The sequence below is a fragment of the Cryptomeria japonica genome, chromosome 11 (genome assembly GCF_030272615.1).
Source record: "Cryptomeria japonica chromosome 11, Sugi_1.0, whole genome shotgun sequence".
Classification (NCBI taxonomy): Eukaryota; Viridiplantae; Streptophyta; class Pinopsida; order Cupressales; family Cupressaceae; genus Cryptomeria; species Cryptomeria japonica.
This window is the reverse complement of record NC_081415.1, coordinates 154,293,660-154,316,006: the sequence shown is the minus strand read 5'-3', so window position 1 is coordinate 154,316,006 and position 22,347 is coordinate 154,293,660. Positions and strand designations below refer to the sequence as shown.

At 32.6% G+C, this 22,347-nt stretch overlaps 1 pseudogene; it reads left to right on the top strand.

Annotated features, from left to right (window-relative positions):
• Positions 1-15,942: 15,942 nt before the first annotated feature.
• Positions 15,943-17,981, top strand: LOC131066064 (dirigent protein 23-like; annotated as a pseudogene).
• The last annotated feature ends 4,366 nt before the right edge of the window (positions 17,982-22,347 follow it).

Here is a 22,347-nt window from a genome sequence, read left to right as displayed (position 1 = left end):
CATTGATAGCTCTCATCATAAATAACTCCTATATCCTTCAACATCTACTTCATCCAAATTACTTGAGTACAATTTCTAGCAGCAGGGTGAACTCACAAAGCTGGTTCCCACTTTTTCGTACATCCTGATTTTTGCTGAAATCATACATTTTTTAGAAAATATAATGATTTAAGCTTTAAGAGGTCCCATTTGAAGTAATTAATTTAAGAGAGTTAGATCAAAGACTCTTGGATCAAAATTTATTGGATAGAACCTCTATACTTCTGAATCATACTTGCAATAGAGTCTCCTTTGCATCTATCAAATGCTGATAAAAATTCAATTTTACATTACCTTTGGGGCATCAAATGAATTCATTTAGAAGTTTTATTATTTAAATTATTTATCCCTTATTATAAGATTTCCAAATAGTATAATTTTTAATATATTTAATTTCATTAATATATTTTAATTTTATTTCTTATGAATTCAGGGTTTTCATTGAACATGAACTTCTTTGTTCAATGCTTATGGAAAAATAGTAAATGTCACCCAAAAAATTTTGAAAAATATTTATGCACTAGGTATTGAAGTCCTCTTTCTAACAAAACAATAACAATTAATTTTTGTTACATATACAACAAGTTATGTAATATCAAATGGACATATATAAAAATTACAGTTAACTCGACTTCAAATCTTAATGAAATATGAAACATTAAAGATAATGTTAAAAAATTATTTGCAAACACTAGATACAGATGTTATCAAACCAAATTCAAAAGAATTACATTCATATCTATTATAAAAATAAAGTTATGCTATACAGAGTGAGTATCACTCTTTAAAAATGTTATTTTTTGAAAAAAACTAGTTTTTGAGGGAGATAGAAAAATGGAAGAAAATTGATTTCAAAAATTATCAAAAAATATATTTAGAATCTAAATACAAAATGACACAAATCACTAGTTAACATCATCTAAAAATCCATTACGGTTTACAAGTAATAGGTGTTTGAATTTGAAGTTTTTTCCAAAAATGAATATTACAGTGTCAAAGTTGGCGAAAAAGTGTAACTCACTCTTGTGGTTTCACCCAACAACAATGTATTTAGCTTCTTCAATAGATAGTGATATAGCATTTTCCTTCTTAATTTCCCAAGAGACCAACTTCTTACCCAAAAAGAATGCGTCACCTATAGTGCTTTTCCGGTCATCAAGATCACTTGCCTAATCAACATCTATAAAATCACTCAAGATGAAGTTATGATGCTTAGGATACCATAAACCAAAATCAATTGTTCCTTTCAAATACCTGGATATCCTTTTCATATAAGTTACATGAGATTCCTTAGGATCAACTCGAAATCTAGCAAAAATACATACAACATTCATAATTCTTGTAGAGCTTCTAGATTAGATTGTGTGCCAAATTTTTAACATCATTTATAATATGGATTGTGGAAATCTAATGGAATTAACATTCATAATATTAGTTCTAGTCTGTGTTAGATATAACAAACCATTAATCATAGATCTATATCTTGTTTGATTAGCTTTTAGAGAGTCATCTTCTTTTGTTGGTTTGCATCCAGCCACTATAGGTGTACCAACAGGATTTGAGTCATCCAAACCAAATTTCTTCAGCAATTCCTTTACATACTTTCTTTGAGATATGAAAATACCTCTATCCAATCGAGTAATTTTCAAACCCCAAAATAATTTCATTTCACCAATCACATTTCTATCCTAAGGTTTAGGAGTAAGTTCCCATGTCTCATTCTTCTCAATCTAATTAAGTTCTTCTTCCATAGCTTTAATCTAATTCTCATCTTTACATGCTTCATCAACATTTTTAGGCTAAATTTTAGAAATCAAACAAATTTATTCTACAAGTATTTTCCTAGTCATCACACCTCTATTCTTGTCACCAATAATTTGATTCTCTGAATGATTCAAGCTCGCATACCTAGGAGTCTTAGGATTTCCTTGATTTTCAGCCTCTTGAACTCTTTCATTAGTACTAGCACCTATACCTTCTCCTTCATCTTCTACCTTTTCCAGATCAGTTTGAAGTTGATTCTGGTTCTCCACTTTGTTTCATTTATTTGTACTGACATCTTCATCATCTGAATCATATCCGCAAGGTCTCATCCGTCTCATATTTCCTTCATCAACCTTCACATTAGCACTTTCAACAATTTTTCTCAGTATTTTGTTATCACCAGTATGCTTTACTTCTAGTAGAATAACCAAAAAAATTCCTTCATCACATCTAGCATCATATTTTCCAAGATCTTCATCTCTTCTAATGTAACATTTACTTCCAAAAATTCTAAAATATCTAACAGTAGGAGCATGACGAATCCATAACTCATAAGAGTCTTACTAGTATCACATTTGATATTTACTTGGTTAAGTGTGTATATTGCAGTACTCACAGCTTCTCTCCAATATACATGCAGAACATTTCCTTCAATCATTATGGTTCTAGCAACTTCTTGAATTGTTCTATTCTTCCTCTCCACAGTGCCATTCTATTGGGGTGTCTTAGGAACAGATAACTATCTCCTAACACCATGCTCTTCACAGTATGCATTACACTCACCGAAAGTGAATTCTCCACCTTTGTCACATCTGAGACATTTCAGCTTCAGTCCAGTCTCAACCATAGCTTTGAAAATCTTGAACTTTTCTAATGCTTCAAATTTCTCCCTTAAGAAGGTAACCCACATCATACTTGAATAATCATAAATCAACAATATGAAATTTATGTCATCCTACAAACTTCTCACTCTAGAAGGACCACACAAATTAGTATGCACAAGATCCAATAGTGCATTAGAATTATATTGTTTTCTCTTATATGTAATTCTTGTTTGCTTCCCTAATTGACATTTTTTACATACTGGATTAAAAGGTTTCATTGACTTAAGCAAATCTCTCATTGCTTGAGTGAAACTTATCTTAACCATACTATCAAAATTTACATGACACATCCTTCTATGCCATAACCAACATTCATCAATCTGAGCAATCAAACAACTTTTATGACCAACATTCAAGTGAAAGATATTACCTTTAGTCTTTGTACCTGATGCAATTTCAATTCCGAAGCTACACAAGATCTTACATCTGTCATTCTTTAATTGCAAGTTTTATCCCTTATCAACCATCTGACTAACACTCAGAAGATTATCCTTCAAGCCATCAACATATAGGGCATCATCAATGTTATTCTTACCATCAAGAGATATAGAAGCTCTACCATGGACTGCATAAGCTTTTTTTATCACCAAATCTTACCATACCACCATCATACTTTTCCATATTCACAAACTTACTCTTATCACTTGTCATATGATGAGCGCAACTACTTTCAATAACCCATTCATTTTTCTCTTCAACTTTCACAACTAGGGATTTTTACTCAGTAATGGAGCTTGGAGAATCTGTAGTTACTGGATCATCATCCTTGATAGCAAAGAACACAAATTCATCTCCAGAGATTCCTTTATCAAATTCATCATTTGTCACACCTTCATCAACAACATAATAACATTTCTTTTGATATTTAGACTTATATGGCTTAAATGGCTTCTTAGGATTTATATCCCTTTTCAGACACCTTGATGCAAAATATCCTATGTTATTACATTAAAAGAATTTAAGAGGTAACTTTCCTTCATACTTACCGACAATAAGTTCTTCCATCTCTTCAAGCTCTCTTTCTTCATCTTCCATCTCTTTTATCTATTTCACATATCTAGATTCTCTTGTAGAACATTCTCTAGGATTATATCTTTTTTTCCTAGAAATAGTAGCTTTGAATGCAAATTCAGTCTTAGGAAGAGAGTCACCAAACTCACTCAACTCAAAAGAAGCAAGTTTTCCAACCAACATGTCTTTGGTTGCACTTGTCACAGTCCAAATATCATCAATAGTAGCAACTTTATGTTTGTAAGCAGGAGGTAAGGATCTTAATACTTTAGCAATGATCTCAGATTCTTCAAGGACTCCACTGTTACATCGGATACCGCATACAAGCTCATTCAATTTCTACATAAAAGATGTAATATTATCATCTTCACTCATCTTTGGGTTCTCATAATTTCCTTTGGAGCTCTGCAACTTAGAAAATTTCAGATGACTGTCACCTTCATGCAAGGTTTCCAACTATACCCAAATCTCATGAGCGGTCTCAAGATCCATTACATTAGTCATTTTAGAATTTTTCAAGGCACTCAACAAAGCTTCGTTGGCTCTAATATTGTATTTTCCTTCCTTCAGCTCATCTGGAGTAGTAGGACCATTATGAGGAACATTGTAGACATTCTTAGTGATCTTCCAGTATTCTTCTCCAATGCATCTCAAATGACATTGCATCCAACTCTTCAAGAGAGTGTAGTTTGTTCCATCAAATATTGGTATATACTTATTAAAACAAAAGGCTGCCATCCCATATCTCCTCAAGCAGTCAAGCTTCTTCTAGAGGATCTAGCCGTGATACCAATTATTGGCAATAGTGCAAAAAACTGAGGGGAGGGGTGAATCAGTTTGCTCACAAACACTAAACTTTCTGCAACTTAATTCATAAATTTGATTTGATAATTAACAGTTAAAGCATGAAACAACACCATATCAATAACACACATAACACCAAGATTTTTGACATGGAAAACCCGGTCAAGGGAAAAACCATAGTGGGAACCTACCCAGAATTAGATAATACCCTTTTAGGAGTAAGTGAAATATTACAATGGGGAATGCACATGCATCCAGACACATTGTCTAGAGCTCACTGCTCAAAATAAGAGACCCAGAAAGGATACAACCTTTAGGGAAGGTTCACTCCCTTACAAGGAATCCCACTAACTTTTAAGACATTTAGATTACATTCGGAGAATCATGAACTGATGAAATAGTATCTCAACATGCTTGAGTATAGTTCTGGTTAAGCTCATTGTCTAATCTGCTTTGTAACACTTCTCCATAAATTTTCTATATTAATTAGATCATTATTCACACACACAAATACCTTTTTCCATGATCAGATACCTTGCAAAATGATTACAATGCTTATTTATACACATCATCAACCCATGAATTATAGGCCAGCTTCACCACATGTTACACATATAGAAATATATTCACACACACCTCAACAATACATGTGGACCAAAACAATGTCGGGTAAGACATAGGTTGGACCTAAAAAATCATCGCAAAAATGAAACACCTCCAAGAATTATGCCTCAATCATCTGCAACACACTACACCATCATGAATGTTGCATAACACGAAGAACACCACTAGATCAAAAAAATCTTTAATAATGCAAACAAATATCAATGTGGACCATCAATATGTATATCACACAATCTATAAACATCCTTAGGCAACATGAATTGCACCGCAACAAGTGCAACAACTCGATATATAAGAATCATCATCATTATTATATCAGAGCATAAGAACATACTCAAAACTGATTGTCAGACTAAAAGATTTGCTTATGGACTTCCAAATCATGAACCAATCAAATTGAGGACACATATTAACCTCCCAAACACATCCCACACATCCACAAATGAAGATGTAATAATTCTGGAGCACAATATATGGATTTACCACAACCTACAACACTACACAACTGAAATATCAACCACAATATCAGATCTCATAACTTGTTCAAATCAACATGCATACCTCTAAAACTTATGTTGAATTGACTATAGATACTTAAGATAAAACCCATTAAAGCGCATCAGCTCATCTGCATTACACAGGCTCAACCAACTCAACCAAACTGGCTGCAACATAGAAACACATAATAACTCCTGCAATCTCCACATGAACAAACTCCACACATGAATATATTGACATCAATGACAATATATCAACAAACATGTCCAACGATCTCCCAACATTCTCATCTCATTTTTTAAATTCTCCATCATCTTCTCTACCCTTTGTGGGTTGTTCCTTCTCGGTGGCATCTCCTCCTTTGATCTAGTGCAACTGCCTCAACTGGGCAGTTTGACTACAAAGTTCTATTTTCATCATAGTTAGCGATCTATTAGACACACTTACAAACTGCCTCAAATCGACGATCTGTTCACCCAAAGGAATGCCTCAAGGTTTGCAACTTGCTCTGATACCATCTAACGTAGACATGATCTAAAGGGTCCCCAAGGAGAACAATCCAAATCATGCAGCAAGAGTAACACAATATAAGAAACAACACACAATGGAAAATGCAAGTTCAAACATCCATAATATCATAGATTCATCATGAATTAGTCGACATCATTCAGGCAACATACAGGCTTATAAGCCTAACTACAAAATACATTCTAGATTACAATCCATTCAGACCCCCAAGAGGTGTCCTAATTATAAATCATGAATTGATATCCTCATATCTCTTTTCTATCCATTAAGGAACAAATACAATAATATATATAACATTTAAAACACATCCAGGTCGGCCACAAAAGATCACATTCTCCAAGACAGGAAAATGAAACGTGTAAAATAGGTCAGACCCAAATTGTGAAGATCTCCTCCACCAAGGAAAAGAGTGAAGTATGGACCACCAAGAAAGGTCATCCAAGGGCCTGTGAACATCATGTGAAGTACCGATTATATCCTCAAGTCAAGAAAATACTCTGCAAGAGAAGAAATCCCTAACTAGCCAATAAGCTCAAACTGCTTCGGGAACTAAGAAACAAACACCCCGGAAGCGATAACTTGTCGAAAAAGGGTCGAAATAAAATTAAAAATCTAGAACAAACAAAAAGAACAATTATGGAAGCCAAAAATTTGTTTCACAATGAAAAATGAACAAATATCAAAAAATGTTGAAAGAAACACAAAAACTGCAACACTGAACTGAACAGGAACAAAAATGAAAATAAATATTTTTGGTTGATGCAAGATTTCTCATCAACTGAGGATTCTCCTGCATCATTTTACCTTTACTTTACCCTTTCCTTTTTCGAACACCCTCGGATTGGTCTTATTGATCTAGAAGGAATCAAAGGCTTGGTCAAGTGGTGGATATATTTTCTACTAGCTGGAGGTATCATAGTTCTAGTGGGTAACTTCAAGATCTTTGATAGCTTCATCTCTCATCTTTTCATATTGGTGTAGTTTTCAATATTTTTTTTGAAAGTCAATGTACTCTGAGAAGTTCTTATGGCCAAAAAACATCTACTTGTACATGTCTTCTTTATAGATTGGAGTAACTCCCTCTATCAGGTCTAATAAATCTTCTTGTTGGTAGCTTTAGTGGGAATGTGACCTATTCAACAATTATAAGCACAATTATTTTACAACTAGACTGAATAAGAGTCCTCTCTTTCTCTTGGTACATATGATCATTATTTCTCTTCCACAAAATCCAAAGGATATTAGTGGAAAAAAGAAGCCAAAAAATATTAGAATATTTAACTATACGTAGTATAAAACCCATCAGGACCTCTAACCAACAAGACTCATTCTTGATATCGTAATCCCTAGTATCTTACCCATAAATAGAGATTAAACATCAGTAGCATAATGACATTGAAAAAATATGTGAAATAAACTTTCTATATCACCACAAAAAAGATAATAGACAGGTGTCGATTTGAGAACAAACTTTTGAATAATAAGTTATCATCTAAAGCAAAATTATTCTTGGGTTCAAGTACATTAGACCAATAGGCTTCAATTGTTTTCTTCTACATTTTATTATTTATATTAAGATTCCATTTCATATTAACATGCTCAATAATGCTCCATGTTTGAATAAAGATCTTATACAAACAACTAGCCTTGATGGTGAGAAGAGGGGTCCCATCAACCCATTTTACCTTAGTGACGAGATCAATTTATTTGAGTTCTTTGATAGGCTGTTTTAGAGGAATAAAGAGCTCAACAATAATAGAGTATACCCTTTTGTTACTATTGGGGAGTCTAAATTTTTTCTCTAGCAATTCTAGATCCTTAAACCACTTATTATTAAACAAGTTCCCAATACCAATCAAACTTGCCAGGTTTAATTTCCCAGCTGATAAACATTACAAGAGAGCTAGTATTTTATCTTTATGTTCAATCTTACACCAAATAGGTCTATAACCAAAAACTTAATCTTTCTCATATTTAATTTTTTCAACATGATTAATGCAAAATTTACACATTTCTCATGCCCTCCATATGTTGAAAAAAACATTGGATCCTACAAGTATAACACTTAGGTTACTAAACAAAATGTCATGCATATGCAACCCTTTCCATTTTTTGGTACCTTTGAGATTAGTATCATGTATGTTCTTTTGATTAATATTTTTTAAGGTTCCTTCTCCTCAAGGGGCTTAATGATCCACTTAGTCACCAAACCCACCCCTTGTTTTCAAAGGTCCTTTAGCCCTAGGCCTCCCAACTCCTTGCTACTGCAACACCAATACCAACACACAACATGCTTCCTTTTCTTTCCTCTACCATCTAACCATAAGAATTGTCTAATCAATTTCTAAATTTTCTTAACATGATAGCCTACAAAATACTAAGTTGAGGTATAGTTTATTGAATAGGATGAGAGGATCTTTTGGCACACCTGAAGTCTTCTGGGTAATGATAAGTAATTCCTTTTCCGGTTATCCAATTTCTTCTCAATTTTTGAATACATCTAGTACCGCATTTTTGGAAATGAGGTAGAGATAAAAAATGGGATTCCTAAGTTCCTAACAATCTTATCTAGGCCTTCCCACTGCCACCCAAAAGTGTTTACCCATTGTAGCTTCTTATTAGGCCACCCAAGGAGGATATATTTGGTTTGAGAAAATTTAGATGTAGATGCTTTATAGAATAGTTCAAGTCTAGTTACCATATTACTTACATTGTCCTTATTAAGAATAGGAATAATGTAGTGTCATTTGACCATATGTTGATGATACATGAAGAGTTGCGAATTTTAATACCTTATACCTTCAGTTGAACTAATTCAGTTATAGAAATATAATATAGACCTTCAAAGGCAATAACAAATAAGGTTGGTTCCAGTGGACAACCTTGCCTAATGGACCTATCTAGTTGGAAGGCCTCATAGAGTTCCCTATTAATGTCAATTTGTAAATCATTAATTAACATGGTATTGGTTAATTGATTTAGTTGTCCAAGATTTGATGAGATAAGGCCAGATGTTAATTAAATAAATATAGATTTATTTAAGGGGGTAAGGGTAATGAATGAGTTAATTAATTCAATAAATAATAATAATAATTTATTTAATTGACTAGGACTAGATGAAGTGAATTGTTGTCCAACATGTAAAAATTTAGGTGTCTACATTTTGCTTCTCTATGATATGCATCATGACTATATAAAATATGCTAGTGTATCAAAGAAGAATAAAATATAGTAGGTGTAAAAGAATGAGTATTAGTGGCATGATGTTCTAGTCACTATACGGGTGAGAAATGATAATGCAGAGGGAGTTTGGAATGCCCCATTAGGAGGATAAGTTGGTTTAAAGAACATAAATGTGCTCTGAAAATGAATGAGAGGATTGAAGAACGAAGGATAAAAAGACGAGAGAAGATAGATGGAAGGAGATAGGGATGATGGATAGATGGATAGATAAGATTCATGATAAGTATATTATAGTGGTATAAACAACATTTTGATTTCATATTATATTTGACATTATGTAGCAACGTATAAGGAACTAAGGTAATGGGTAAGTGCACCAACATGGGGGACTAAAAGGGGATTTTAAGATGCCGCCTTTTTTTTTGAAAAGAAAGTCTGAACTTTGACAAGAAATTAAAGATAGTTACACCAAAATTTGAATCATGGAATGAAAACAAGAGTTAGAGTTCTCTAAATCTACTTTTTAAACTACAATCAATTTTTGAAAAAGTGGAGTTTATGTGTTTCAAAAGGTGGGGCCACACAAAGTGATCAAATTTTTATCAAAAAAGCATAATATATTTTTTGTTCTTGCTCTCCTAAAATGCTAACTCTTTTTATAATTTAAAAACTTACTTTGATGGGAAATTAGCTAACACCATGTAGTTTATGCCATATTTTTTGGCTATTTTTTAATGAATATATAATTTTTTACTGATTTTTGAAGTGGGCACGTCTTAAAAAACAAAAATTTGAGCCTGCTCCACCCTATTTTTTTTAGAAATCTAGTAAAAGATAAAGAAAAAATTCAACTTTTTGAATTAAATATAGTTTCTAAAAATGTATTTTGTTTCAAAATTTGATGAATGAGTAAAATACTATATCTAAAATAACACAAGTTGCTTTTTGAAAAAAAATTGACACAATAAAAAAAAAATTGAAGATGAAATCCTTAACATAATCACACTGTGAAAAAAAAATGGTTAGATAGCTAAGAGAGAGATTGATGTGATCATGGTGTTTTTAATTTTTTATTGAAACACCTGCAAACCTAATCAAGAGCACGACCAAAAATATGTGATTTTTTTTTCTTTCCCAAAAAAATATTTGGTATGAAATGATCATCTAACTCTTTGTATTAGATGCACAAGGTAAATGCAACCAAAAGGGTTGGTATTTCCCAATTAAAAAATCATTTGGTGCTCGCCAAGTATTTTGCATTAGAAAATTCTCTCTTTTCCACTCCATTTAAATGTTTAAGACTCAAGTCAAACCCAATATGCCAACAAGAATATATAAATGAAATATGACGTTTAAGTATACTTCAAGTTATATTTCATGTATATATTGGCATGATTCTTGGGAGTGGTTTCAACTCTATAGAAATTATAATGTAGCTTCTAGGTTTTACAAAATCATATACATTTTCAAACTAAGTTAGATTTTAGTAACCAATATGCTTCTAGAAGCATTCTCTCACTCTCTTTATTTGCCACAAACCTTAGATCTCTCTCTCTCTCTCTCTCTCTAGCCCACCCTCTTTGCCTCGCCTTCCCTCCTTACACCCATCTCTATCCTTGGCTCCCTCTCTCGCTCTCTTCTCTCTCTCTACTATTATTTCTCTCCCCTCTATCTCCATTCTTTTTATCACCTATGCCTCCCACCTTCTCTCTCCCCATCTATAGGTCTCTCCCTCCCCATCTCATTAACAACCTCTCTCCCCCCCTCTAACTCTCTCACCTCTACCTTTTCCCCTAATGGTTTGGTGTGTGGAGTATTTCTAGTATGATTACTGTTGGTGTAAATAATTATTCATGTTGGATATTATTACACCTTACTTTAGTTTACTTAGGTACATCCATTTCATAGTAGTTTGGATATGAGACACTTGGGTGTTTGTGCCACATTGGGATAGTGTGTGTAGGAGAATTTCCACCTTTTATGGTGTTGTTCTTGTTACTACTCTATCATATCCACTTATTGTGGAGTGATAATTCCACCTTCGGTGGGTGATCCACCTCATGTGGAATATTTTATTGTTTCTCCTACCTACCACACCTATTTCCTACCTACCCTTGTTTCTTATTGAGCCACATGTCATGTTTGTGTGCTCACATATCCATATTGCCTTGCCTATATATACAGGCTCATTTCAGTGTATGACCAACTATTGATCATTTATCTATTGATGAGAATACAATTTATTCTTGTCCTATATTTTGTCTGTCTATTTTGTACATTTCATTGAGCTCTTGATCTTGGCAAAATCTCACAAAATTATATCTTTCTATATTGGGTTAAATGATCCATGAAGCTTAATTGATCATATCATATGATCTGGTTTGCGGCTTGGTTTTTTCTCATCAATGTTTTGCAGAGTTTGGTATTTCCTCTGGTATATTCCAGTGTGATCAGGTCTTGAGCTAAGATTTTGGGATATATTTTAGGATGGTCTGTTGTATCTTCATTTCAAATGGTTTGTGATATGGTGCTCCGCAAGTTATCTTTCTTCATGACAGTTGTTGCTATTTGAGCGTTCTTAAGGTTCAAGTGTTGATCGACGAAGATTTGATAAGTGGTGCTAGTGCAACTTTTGTAGATGATTCTAACATGCTTGTAGGTGTTTCCTAGCTGTTTTCTATTTTTTTATGATCTGAATTGATTGTTGTGCAAGTTCTAGGTGATTTTATCAAACTGGTGATATTTGTCGTGTTATGCAGTATTCTTGGTGGTGTAGCATGTTGTGTTTGATCTTGGCATGATTTTTGGTGGTGTTGTGTGTTTGAGCATTTGATTTAGGTCCATGCTATATCATGTATATCATTATATTGGTCTGGTAGTCAATCTTTGTATTGTGTGATGTAATTTTGTAATTGTGAGTTGAGGGTTTGGCCAACCTTGTTATCAAGGTTGATGAATTATATAAATAGGTGATATAGACATGCAATTTATGTGTTGGAGTTGTGTTTTCATTATCAGAGAGTGGTTTACGTGTAAACAAAAGGATTCATCTTTTGGTGTGGTGTATTGAGCAAAGATTGGTATAGCACAGACAAATGTGCTTAACCGAAACTGTACAAAGATTGGATATGTAGGTATTTTTATTAGTATCTAATATTAGGTGAGCTTATTAACAAATCTTGGGATTTTTCTTATAAAAAGGGTCTAGTTCAGTGAAGATCTATTTTTTATATATTTCTATTTAATTATTATTTTAATCAACATTAAGATCACCTCATTTTATTTATGACGCTAAATATTTAGAGGACTAGCTTGCTCTTTTTAATTTATCTCTTAGTTACCATAATCTAAGCATAAGTCCTAGCAATTTTTCTAGGTCGGTATATGTATTTAAACGTAGATATTTATGTATTATCTATGAGAATCTATAATGTAACAATAGATTTGTATCTAAGTGTTCAAATAAGTAGAGCTCACTAGATTACATAATAATTATTCATGATTTTAACAAGAGTTTTAGGAACGACATAAAAAAATGTTTAACCAACTGTATATTAGAATTTTGATTATAAACAAAATCTAAAAAGTACACAAAACATAAAAATTTAGACTAATACAAGGGAGGGTATTAGATAAAAGATGTGAATATGTACACCAAACCCTAAGAGAAGGACAAATAGATAAATGCAAAATGATATGAAAGAAAATTATAGAACTAAGAAATAAGATGTTATCTTAGAAAAATGTAGATCTAAAATCCCAAAAGTAATGCAAAACCTTAAGAAGAAGGACTGGATATGTAAGATCAAACAAGTTCACTAAATAAATAAAAAATAAAAAAATAAATGCACAATTTTTAATCCTTTTTATTAAATTATTCATAGAAAAAGTTTCTTTATAATAAATTATAAAAAGGTAAAACATGCAATAGTGATTATTATTTGTATATACTTAGAGATATGTGATCTAAAACACTAAGTTAGGTTGCAGGAATAAATGAAAAGCATAATCCTAAATAGGTTGTTTGTGCTAATTAAGATTACACCTAAATTAAAATGTCAGCTAGTGTTTAATCTTTCATGTTTGTTGTCAATCTCCATCATTCACTCTCTTATTTTTTGAGTTTGTTACACATATACATCATTTAGTCTCTGACGCTTCTCACTTGACCAATATCCCTAAATGGGTGCCACAAGCTCGACAATACTACTCACAATAAATCATGACTCACTTCCTTTATTATTTTTCCTTGGGGTATCCTAGAGAAATACAAGCATATAATAAAGAGGTCACTAAAATTTATCTTAAGTTTAGGTATCAAATAAGACAAAATGGGAATTTTTTAAAAGTCTTTTCAAATAGAATCATTGTTAGGGTAAATTACATCTGATCTAGAAAGCATATTTCTTTCAAATAGCAAAAAAATTACCTAAATTTTAATTTTAACTTATTTGTAAAAATTGCACGATAATGATTTGTTATGGGTGAAACAAATTATTATAAGGTTTGTCAAGGAAAACTTGATATTTGTGGCTTTGTTTAGTGACTCATATCCTCTTGGATCAAGGAGACTGATTTTTGTCTTTTACCATTCACATAAAATTACAAACTTTGTTTACTAGGGATCTACTTGGGGAGAACAATATCCTTGTAGCAAAACACATTGTTAGTTGTGCTTGTAAATGGAAATAGTCCCTATATGAATCAAAATAATAGAGCGTTGATGTGAATAACTCCAAATAATTAATGATTTATGATGTCATTTCTATGGATTATAATTTTAATCATACTCACTCATGCACATACTATTCAAGGTGTTGGAAACCATCACTTGCAATTATCATGTGAAGAAAACTTTAGGATCCTAGGATGATTTATGCTTTAGGTATTGCAAACATAAAATCCTTGAACCCCCGAAAGAAACTGGAGAATCCAAAGTAGAAATATTTGCTATTACTCAAAGGTTAAGATAAAGAGGTTCCAATACCATCCTTGACACACCAAGACAAAAGTGAAAGGGGAAGACCTAAGCTTTCAATCGTGAAAAGGAGGAATCAAAATAAAAGATTAAGGTTCAAAATTTGATTGTACCATGTACCCTAATTTAAAATTAATTGGAGAAGATGAGACATAAACGACCAAATTTAGAAAGGTTAAGAAGTAAAATTTTCAAGAATAGAAGATTGAGGATACCCTTTAATATCTAGCATACAAAAAATAAACCTTATTGTTTTAGCCGTTTCAAATAAAATTCATCTTTTTTTAATGTTCTCTTAAAAAACTAACAAAACAAATAAAGCTAACCAATTAATATCTTGTGATGTTACTTGAGTGTATCTCAAATGTATATTTATTTATAACATTAAAACAATATAATCTAATTACTTAAAAAAATAATTATCAACAATCTTATTTTTTTTATATTATAAATAAGAAAGTCAAATAATTATAAATCTATCTCACCCATTAAGAAATAGTCCCACATCATATCAATAGCATTCTAATCATAAAGAATGAAACAATCTCTATATGAAGAAGACAACCACCAACTAGTAATTCTTGGTGTAAGAATGACTTTGCATACCATGTGAAATTGTCGGTTACAAATTATGGTAAACAACCGTTAGATAGATGTATCTCGTGTGTGGTCTTGAAGTGTATCACAAGTTTCAGTGAAACTAGGGAATAGAGTGGATTTTGATCTTGGTTTTAGCTGAATGCTTTTACTTTGTGTGGCCTGTTCCAAACCAGATCATTTTTAGAAACTAGCATTTTTGTTATGTTTTTAAGTTTTGCTTCAGAATAGTGTGGTTACGAGAACTTCATAATAGTCATCCTTTTGTCTAAATTCTTTCTATTGATTTTTTGTCGTAGTTGCCCTGCATACCATCTAGATGTTCAGCTGCACGGAAATGGTGTAATGTCCCCTTTTTGTATCATCCTGTAATCAGCCCTAATTTCACAAAATCCACATAAAGAGAACACAATGTAGTTAGAAATATAATCCTTACCCAAAATTAGGGTTCAACTTGTCTTGGAAACCTGTTGTTAGGGCCAGGACAACGTACGATTGTTTTCTGATTAGCTTATACAGTGAATGCTAGAACTACAACCAATACTTGTCTTTTTGTTCAATTTTTAATTACATAAGATTCTAAATTATTTATATAGTTTATTCAATATAAGTAACATTACTGTGCTATTTGAAGCTACTATTTTAGCATGCATAATGTTAAATAACTAGTGATTATGAGACTGATAATTTGAAATGAGGGCAAGTTTGTTCCCCAAATTTCTTGTCAAAACTAAAGGTGATACTTGTTGCAATGGAGTCACAAGCCTAATAAAGAACAACCCAATACAATGTATAAATGGAAAAGAACACTTAATATCACAAGCCTTAAATAGGTTCACGTTGTCCACAAAACAGTGGTATTTGTGAACACCTAAGTGTTGCAAGACAAAAAAGCTGATCTCACTTTTTGGGAGTTTTCGGTGATTTGAGCTTTAAAGCAACATGACTTGTTTTGATATCTACTCATATCGAGTGAAAAAAATTAGCAAAGAACAATTTGCATTTCCCTTGTCCTCTCCATTCCAAATGGCGATGTCGGTAGTTTCATTGGCCGCAATGATAACACTGTTTTCTCTACAAGCTACCCAAGTGCATCTGTTGAAGGAGAAAATAAACCACTTGCAATTCTATTTCCATGACAGAATTTTGGGAAAAAATGTGATGGTCGAGAAAGTGGCATCGACTCCAACCATTGAAATGTCGGCTACTGGCTTCGGATTGGTATATGTGTTGGACGATCCATTGACAGAAGGGCGCAAGCCCACCTCCAAATTGGTCGGCAAAGCTTAGGGACTGTATGCCTCCACCAACCAAGAGGAAGTTCACCTGCTAATGGCACTCACCTTGTTAGCATTTGGCATTATAATAGACAATGAAGGATTGTTGACGTTTCAATAAAGAATATTGAGAATGTTGTTGATGATTATGGATATAATTGATTAAGGATGTTTATTGTCTTGATATTATTATTTTGTCATTGATGTCAAGAAATTGATTTTATAATTCAGTATGATGTTGCCATATCTTGAGATATATGATTTAAAGAATATAAAGATGTCGGTAAAAGACACAGGAAAGAATATGATGAATAAGGGAATGAATAAGGTATTCAATGGGAAACTATTACCGAGTCAGACAATGATGAGATCATGATGTTTAGATTGTTTTAACATCATACATATGTTGTAAATTGTAAGGTTAATACTATACTATGTTACTGAGCAAAGAACCTAGTCAGTAAACCCTAAGGTTATCGCTATCGGTCAATGAAGGCGGGATGTCTACCGAGTGAAGTTTAGTATTTACCGAGTTGTAACTGAGCTGTAACAGAATGCATTAAATTTTTACATGCGTTATTTAATGAAGCAAGTTGATGAGTTGGAACTGATTAAATGATTGGTATGCCATAAATATAGTTTGTTAAGAATCTATGGCAATGGAAGATCGGCAGGAAGATCTACAGTTCAGATTGAACCGCAATACCCTAGCACAAGTTCCAAGAAATGTATGCAAGTTCCAAGGCAGGGTAAAACATTTTCAGATCGAAGGATGCATTGAACCTTGTGAAGTTTGAAGATCTGATGGCTATGATTGATCATGGGAAATGTTATCAAGGAGATTAAGCAGTTAGCTAATTGTTTATAAATAGGAAACTGTTGATAAACAATGTATGCGGGCAAGTGTATGCACAGGGATGCTACATAGTGATTACCGAGCATTGAAGCTTGAAGACCTATTTTGAAAAACAGAGTATAGAAGCCTAGCAGATGGACAAGATTAGTTCTATGTCTAGATTGTATTGAACAACTAAGAATCTGCTTTAGCATTTTAGATGTGAAGTTGCAGATAGATTTTTATTACTGTTATTTTGTGAAAGTGACAAAAAATCTCTTAACCGAGTGGACTTAACAGTCTTATTTGTAAAACCCTCTAGCAAGGTGACATTCTGATTGAGTGTTTGAAATCCTTTAACAAGGTCACTTCTAACAAGGTGAAGATCCTAACAGATCTGAGCGAAATCCCTTAACCGGGTCACATCTAGAAATGTGTTTGTAAACTTTAACAGGATTTTCTTTTAACCGAGCATACTCTAGAAGAGTATATTTCTTAGTGGGTCCAAAATCCCACAGTGGTTTTTCCCTATTTGCGTTTCCATGATAAATCTGGTGTTATGAGGTTTATGATGTTTATATGCTTTTGAGTTTGCATGTTTAACAGTTTTGGTTATATTACTAAAGTATATGTTACCGAGGTTGAATCTGATGTTTTTGTGGAAGATTAAGTTTGTATGATTCATCCCCCCCTCTCATCTTGTTGGTTATTGGATCTGTACATACATTTAGTATCAGAACTATTACACCTATGTTTTTCAGGGTGGAAAGTTAGACGACAGCAGTCTCGTTGTGGTGGGCAACAACGTTGTGTTTAGGGAGGTTAGAGAGATGGCAATTGTGGGAGGAAGCGGCAAATTCAGGCTAGCTTGAGGGTATGCCATCACTCGCACTCACTCCTTCAACATCCAATCTGGCAATGCAATCGTTCATTACAGTGTTACCGTACATCATTACTGATTATGTTGCAATATAGTTTGCCCTAATATTTATTGTCCTTGTTTAGGATTTGCGTGTCAGTTAGAAGCTGAAACTCTGTATCCATTTTATTTTGGTTGAATAAAGCTACAGTTATAATATAAGATCACATTCTATCCAAAATTATCATAAATAAATGCATATTTCTTAGATTTTTAAGTGCACATTTATTTGTACTCGATTTTCCTTTCTATTGACATCTCCCATTTAAGTAAGGTGATTGCACAAAACAGAGAAATAAACGAGGAAGACAAAGATCATAATAGCAGCTAAACTAGTTGGTTTCTTATTTCTCAACTTTAAGCAACAATATGTAGTTGTAACTTCGAAGATACTCAATAATAGACTTCACAGACTGACAGCTAACTAGACTCTTGACAACAAATTGGATCTGAGGGACAGATCCATAGTTCCTCGTGTAATCCTTCAGAAATTCTTATGACACATAAGAAGCACATGGATAATTTAGTTTTAATCTATTTTAACACTCTTCCTTGATAAATTATTGAATTTAAATGGACTCTTTTAATATATGTGTATTTTGTGCAATGGTTAAGTGAATACATCAACCATGTTATCATTTGTGTTACAATATTACAGTTCTATCTTTTGAAATTGAATTTTTCCTTTGACAAAATAATGTTGTGTTTCAATGTGCTTTAATCTTCTGTTATAGGTTATATTGATTGCTAGCTTGATGTCACACTTAATTGGAGTTGGTCCTTCTTCCCTTTGTATCATATCTCAAAAAATCTGCCTTATCCAAACAACTACACAATGCTTTGTACTCAACTTTTGTAGACGACAAGGAAATAGTTGATTGCTTCTTACTACTACTATGTTGAATGCCAATTGTTGATTTATGATCATCTGGATTACTTATTCAATCAAGATTTGAATAACCTTTAAACTCAACATTCAAATGGTTAGTATATTCAATACAAAAATTTATGGTACCTATAGGTATCGAATGACTCTTTTTGCCACTTTTTAATGATGATTAGAGGGTTGGTCACGAATTCGCTAATTATGTTGATTCAATATGCAATATTAGGCCTTTTAGAGTTCAATTAGCTCAAGTAATACCATTATCATACGAAAAATTGACATTTTTTGCTAGTGGAGTACATACAACTTTGCAGTCTTTCATATTAAACCTTAAGATCAATTTATTTGCATGTTTTCTTTGAATAATTAAAGTCTTACCAGCTTGTCTCCATACTTGGATACCAAAATAAAAATGTTTTTTGCGAGCATCCTTCATTTCAAATGTTTGTGATTTCATTAATCATTTATATAGAACTTCCTATTATGATTAATTCACCCACATATAATGAAATCAAAACAACATTCATATATTCATCATTCTTTATGTACAAATTTAGATCTTTTTTACTCTTGATATATACTTGTTGAAAGAATAATTTATCACTTTTATCATGCCATGAACTTGGTGCTTCCTTGAGACCATATAACGATTTATTTAACTTACATACCAAATATTCTTTTCCCTTCTTTGCAAAGCCTTTAGGTCGAACAAGATATATTTCTTCTTTTAAATAACTATTCAAAAATGCTAACTGGCCATCTTTTATATCAAGATCCCAATTAAACTTAGAAGCAATTGCAATATAATAAGTCTAATAGTATTCATTTTAGTAATAGGTGCAAATGCATCTTCATAATATATTCCTTTCTAGATCTAGACAAAACAACAAAATAAACATTTATTGAAAATCATAGTTAGGGCCCATTAGTGGTCCTAATGAGATAATATGCATATTAGAAATAATAAGATATTGGATCATTTTCTTGTTGTGAGTAGTAATCGAAGAAGAAACATCTGTGCAAGGAGAATAGAATAGAGTAGGGTTGGAAAAACCATTGGAGTTAGTAGATGAATTGCCCAGATAGACCACCAAATTTTGAGAGGGAACCATATAGTATTGAGACAGAGAGTTAGGAACCATAGAGGGGATAAGGCCAAAAATTGATAGAGCCATAAATGGAGTTGTAGGAGGAGCCACATGAGTAGACATATGGGTCCAAGCCACAAAACTAGAAAAGCTAGCAAAAGAAGGAGACATTGAATTAACATACAAATTCAACTCACATCCAAAGTAGCAGGAAATATAGTGATATGATAGTTATTAGCATCCTTTACAAATGAGAGCTATGAAGACAAGAAGAAGTGAAATTAACCATAGAAAAAGAGCATCTGCATCGAAAAGTGACACCTTCATAGTCTAGAATCTAGTTGCATAGCTACCCTCACACCATTAAGGAGATCTCAACAAGTAGAAAATTTGAAAGGTCCAAATCTAGAAAATGTTGAGCATAGTAAGTGTTAGAGAAATATCTTGTATTAGGGTCCAACTTGAGGAAATAACCCACTGAATTACCAATATCTTCGTAAGTAGAGTTGCACCAAATGGAGAGGGAGCGGGGCAGCCAAGGGTGAAAGGACAAAGAATGAGACCCTCATTTTCCATCAACCATGATAAAAATAACAAAACAATCCTTTGTAACTCATGAAAATAGATAATTAAAAAAGTACAATAACATTGGTAGATCTTAACCTTATTTTTGACCAATAGGTTGTAGTGCACCAAAATCCAAAAATACAACTCAGGAAATGAGGGCGACAAATGATTAAACCTACAAATTAAACTCTTCTTTTAAAGTAGGAGATGCGGTCTAGCATCTCCTCACTAAAAACCACCTCCAGAATAGACTTGAAGCATAGATAAGAAAATTCTTAGTTGCATATTAAGAACTCTTCAAGGGTTTACATAGTAAATTTATAAACAAATTATTTAGTAGAGAGTTCACCAAAACCTCAGGGACAACAAAGCACCAGACACAACAATTAGAGTTTTAGCAAGGGGAAAGAGAGATCGTATTGGAGATGTTGACCACTAGGTTGCAGGCTATGGAGCTGTACCATGATGTTGTTGAGGATAAGAGTAGTGAAATGTATTATTGTATGTCTCATTATGAGAATTAATATTATACTTACCCTCTTTCTATAGTGAATATTTTTCCTGGAAGGGTTTCTCCACGTAAATTGAACATCTCTATGGCTTGCTAATATTTATATTTGATTTGAATGTTAAATCACATACATATTTGATATTCCATAATCTTGTATTCATATTTTCTATCACACGCATAAGTTAACATTGCAATATTTCTTTACCTTATTTTCAACATTTGGTATAAGAGACAATGGTTCTATTCAGAAGGGGATGAATTTTTGTTTTGTGATATTTTAAATATTTTTTAAGAGAACAATAAACCATGCTTTATACATATTGATAAGATAATAAAAAAATTTAATGGCATTGGTGATGAGATATGGAAATTAAAATTAGAGGGTCTCTTAGAAGCGAGTGATTAGTGGTTGCCATTTTCAGAAGAAACAAAGCTAGCTACAATGATAAATGATATTGAAGGATTTTTAACAAGAAGGCATGAGGAACTATTTGGTTGCGTCTTACAAATTTCACCCTCTTAATTGTATCTACTTAAGACTACATATAATTTGTGTAAGAGGATAGATGACATCTCTCAAACTATAAAAATTCTGATACATTATATCTTAAATGAATAATATATACTCCTCAAAGATGAAAGGTAGTGATTCAATTCTAAATAATTTAAATGTATTAAATATGATAATATGTCATTTTGCGTCAATAGATGTTAAACTAGAAGACGAAGATAAGTTTATCTCGATTTTTTGTTCTTTCCCAATAATATTAATTATTTCAATTAGTAGTGGTAATGTAGACTAAAAGATGGAACACATGATTTTCATACTTCTTTCAGAAGATACAATGTGAAAGTCTATTAATGTTGGCTCCTAAGATGTGTTGCATGTGTAGGATAGGTCCAAATAGAATGCACCTAAAGGGGATAAAAAGAGGGATAAGTAAAAAGAACATTCCAAAACTCGTTGCAATTGTGGTGAATGAGGGCATGTAAAGGATTGGTAAATAAATAATGGTGCTTGTCTTATTAACTCAGGTTTATCCTGCCACTTGACTCATCAAAATTAGTAGTTTTCTACATATAAAAAATATGATGGGGGAGAATTTTTCCTTGATGATAATAGCATGAAGAAGTTTGTTGGGGAGGGAAAGATAAAGTTGTGTTCTAGTGATCGAAGGATTAATACTATTGATAATGAATGTATCACATATTTTAGGACTTGTGGAAAAATTACTTTTAAGATCCAACTTTAATGATTGTGGAATGCATGTGACATTTCATAAGTTTTGTTGTAGGTTGGTAAGAGGGATTTTGGTGATATCTAAAGGATATTGGATAGGGACTTTGTTTAAGT